The following is a 4391-nucleotide window of genomic DNA, read 5'->3' as shown; positions in this document are numbered from 1 at the left end:
CTACTATAGCCTCGGGCCGACCAAAGCCTTGTGAGTGAATTTGGTAGACGGAAGCTGAAAGAAGCCTGTCGTATATATGTATATGTATGTGTGTATGTGTTTGTATGTCTGTGTTTGTCCCCCAACATCGCTTGACAACCGATGCTGGTGTGTTTATATCCCCGTAACTTAGCGGTTCGGCAAAAGGGACCGATAGAATAAGTACTAGGCTTCCAAAGAATAGGTCCTGGGGTCGATTTGCTCGACTAAAGGCGGTGCTCCAGCATGGCCACAGTCAAAAGACTGAAACAAGTAAAAGAGTAAAAGAGTAAAAGAGATTTATCAAAAACATCTTTAAATGATTATTCTGACCGGTTGCCAAGCAAATGCAAAGCAGTAATTGAAGAAGATGGCGAATATGCTCCAGAATAATCATTTAAAGATGTTTTTGTTAAATGTTATTGTTCTTGTTGAATAAAATTTATTGAAAAAAAGCCGCAATAATTATGCACCAACCTAATATTTTCATTACTCTTATGACAACCAAATCGAAATATACGAATGAAACAAGATTTAAAATCTGGTTTGCTTATTATTGTCTTTATCACCAACTGACCTTCATTATTGCTGACAAATACTAACTGCAACTCAGTTATCACAGCAAAAGGTTAACATAGAGAATCAAATCTCTTGGTTTATTGATTAACGCCCTAAAACTACTGCTGTTGTTGCTATAGCAAATATTTGACGTTCTGAATTTGTGTGGCTGTTTCATCGGCTCCTGCTGTTGTTCTTGTTGGTGTGGCTATTGCCCTTGTTGCTGCTACTACTGCTTCTTGTTGTTGCTGTTACTGTTATGTAGCAGTTGTTGTTGTTACTGTTTTTGCTGTCATTCTTCCTGTTGTTGTTCTTCCTGTTGTTGCTGTTGTCATTTTTATCTTTGTCGTTGTTGTTGTCGTCATCACTGTGTTGTTTAGCCATACCTCAGAACAGATGAAGCTGAAGCGATTCGAATCCCAACCACAAGATATTCAGGTTCAACCACCACAGTTTCACATGATAGATCTATAAGTTGACCAATCGGTGAGAGACTGAGGTGTGACATGGCTTCTCGGATATCCCAAAATTTATCTTCTTTTCACTTTCCGAGAAAAAACCACTTGGTACCTAAGTCAAGCAGACCACCTCAGCAAATTACTTAAGACAAGTCAACCTCAGGCATTCAGGCAGACGATCTCAGGCATCAAGCAGACGGCCTCAAACATTTGCAAAGACGACTCCAGATACTCAGACAGCCCAATTCTGGACATTCACACACGTTGTTTCATTATCTGTTATCATTGTTATCGTCATGCCCGAGTTCCAACACAGGCAACAACAACAAAGTCCACTCATCACACTTCTCGGTCCATCATCACTGCCTCGAGATCCTAGATACATTCCAGGCCAGAGTCTCCAATCAAATTGTTGATGTTAGTGTGGCGGTTTTACCCTTCTGATATCACCATGAAGTGGGTTCCTACAACACTAATTTATATGCTTCCAGCCCAGCATGGTGCACGCAGTGACCAGATAGTCACGGTCGTCTTTGCCTGGTGCTCTTGCTAGCTTTTGGTCTTTACATTCTGAGTTCAAATTCAGCGGAGGTAAGCTTTGCCTTTCATCCTTTCAGGCGCGATGAAATAAATACCAGTTGAGCACTGGGGTCAATTTAATCGACTGGCCCTCTCATCCAAAGTTTCAGGCCTTATACCTATAGGTTTGAGGGTGAGTGGGTTGTTATTTCTAACAGATTTGAAGAATTGTAAAGATCAGAAGTGAGAAAAATCTTTAGCACCTGTGAATGGCATATAATGGCTGAGGAAAATTAAAGAATCAGGTGTGACTAGATGGCTGAGAAGTGTGCTTTGAAACCACACAGCTTAGAGTTCATTCACATAGCATTCACAATCAGCAAATCTCATTTATTATGGCTGTGTGTTGACAATCTCTTCTAAGTGAACTAAGCTGAGGTTGTTTTCGTGACCCACAATGTGAAACTGAAGTCAGCAGAAATAGTTTGGAGGAAGCATGACACCGAAACCAAAATGAAGAGTTGTTTTCTCTCAAATGAAATAAAAGACAAAACTAACTGTAAAAACTATTTTGTTGCAGAATGGTTACTTTTTTCTCTTTTTTTTATTTTTTATTTTTTTTACTTGTTTTCCATCATTAGATTGAGGCCAGGTGAAACTTAAAGATCAAGGTTTGGCCAAAGAGCAAAGTGTTTGCCTTCAGCCCTTCAGTCTCGTCTGCCGTACAACCTCTTTTGCCATGGCCACCAGCAGGGCCGGATTAAGACCCATCAAGGCCCTAAGCACTTAAAAGATTTTGGTGCCCCATAAAAGATTATGTAATTCAAAATATAAAGAATAACAAAACAGTAAGAGGGAAAATAATGTTCATTTTTGTCTACTTCCATTTTATTTATATTTGAAAAGTTCCTCTCACTTTTTTGAATTGCAATGTCTTTGATCAGATCCTCAAAATTAATCTTAGGTAACACATCTGTATCTATTCTTAGTAGAGACGACTACCCTACATAGTAGTCTGGACCCCCTTGGTGTGTGAGGCTCACCTAGAGCGTAACTATTCCGCCGGGTCCGAGCCGCAAACTCGCGAATCGGACCCCGTCACGGGTACGGTAGCGGCCGCGTGGCTCGTATCGCAGCCGACACGTCGGCCTTTCCATCGCGAATATTATTTTAGCAAGTTTAAAGTGATTTCTTTTGTGCCGTAAACCATTTACCATTTCTGTGGTGCCCCCCCCCACCTCCTTCCCTTGATACCCTAAGTACTTGCTTATTTTGCTTAATGGTTAATCCAGCGCTGGCCAACAGGCATATAAACACAGCCTTTCCTTCCCGGTTAAAGGAAGGCGGCGGGGCGATCTTCATGATGGATTCAGTTGACAGCCGGATCCGTCCCACATGCAACAGCAGGTGTTCGACACAAACCTACAGGTCAGCAATACTATAATAATAGAAAACAAGAGCGCAATACAATTTGTAATAGTTTGTTTATTTAACGGCTTGAACGATATTTCGTCTGTCTTCTTTAGATTCAAAATGCAAAAATCGTTCAAACCGTTGAATAAACAATCTATTACAAATCGCATCAAGCTCTTCTTATTGTCTATTTACCTTTGTGAAGAATTACGTCAACATTTATAAAACAACAACAACAACAACAACAATAATTAATTAATAATAATAATAATAATAATAATAATAATAATAATAATAATGGACATCTTATTATTTTTTGTTGCCAATTATGAGAATATAAAATGTCCAAAACTTATAATTTATAATTTGCCCTAAAGTCATGGATATTTTCATTTGCAGATGTTAAAGTTCTCACCCTTATCAGAACAGTTTTCTTTGGGCCTAGATTCAAGTCTGTGTGTGATTCTTGTTTGTTTGTTTTTTTTATTACTTTTTTTTTCTATTTGTTGTCTTTTTTAAACAAATATATCTTATCTAATCACATGTTTGTATTGAACTTGCTCTGCAAATGATAGGCGGGGGGTGATAAGGGACCCTTATAAATAGGTTGTCTATCATTTAGAGACATTCATTTTATTCTAGAAAACAAGAAAAGATGATTAAATTAACCATTCTCACCTGCCTTGTTGCTGCTGTTTCAGGTGAGATATGAGACAATGGAAACCTGATGGCTCTCTCTCTCTCTCTCTCTCTCTATCTATCTATCTATCTATCTATCTATCTATCTATCTATCTCTTTCTCTTTCTCTTTCTCTCTTTCTTTCTCTGTTTCTCTTTTTTCTCCTTTTCTCTCTCTCTCTTTTTCTCTTTCTCAATCCCTCTCTCCTTTATTCTCTCTCACTCACTCTCGTTCTTTCTTCTTATTTTCTCTTTCTATCACAATCTTTTTCTCTTTTCTCTTTCTTTCCCACTCTCTGTCTTTCTCTCTCTATTTCTCTCTCATACTCTCTCTCTCTCTTTCTTTCTCTATTTCTCTTTTTTCTCCCGCTCTCTCTCTCTGTCTCTCTCTCTTTCTCTCTCTCTCAATCCCTCACTCCTTTATTCTCTCTCTCTCTCACTCACTCTCGTTCTTTCTTCTTATTTTCTCTTTCTATCACAATCTTTTTCTCTTTCTTTCTCACTCTCTGTCTTTCTCTCTATATTTCTCTCTCATTCTCCCTCTCTCTTTCTCACTTTCTCTTTCTATCACTCTCTCCTTTTCTTTCTCTCTCTCTCCCCCTCTCTCAATCTCTCTCCCCTCCCTTACACTTCCCTTTCACTCACTCTCTCTCCTCCTCTCTCAATCTCTCTCTCCCCTTTCAATCTCCCCCTCCTCTCTCTCTCTCTCTCTCTCTCTCTCTCTCTCTCTCTCTCTCTCTCTCTCTC

The sequence above is a fragment of the Octopus bimaculoides genome, chromosome 27, assembly GCF_001194135.2.
Source record: "Octopus bimaculoides isolate UCB-OBI-ISO-001 chromosome 27, ASM119413v2, whole genome shotgun sequence".
In the NCBI taxonomy this organism is placed as follows: Eukaryota; Metazoa; Mollusca; class Cephalopoda; order Octopoda; family Octopodidae; genus Octopus; species Octopus bimaculoides.
The sequence above is the reverse complement of the archived record's forward strand: the minus strand, read 5'-3'. Positions refer to the sequence as shown.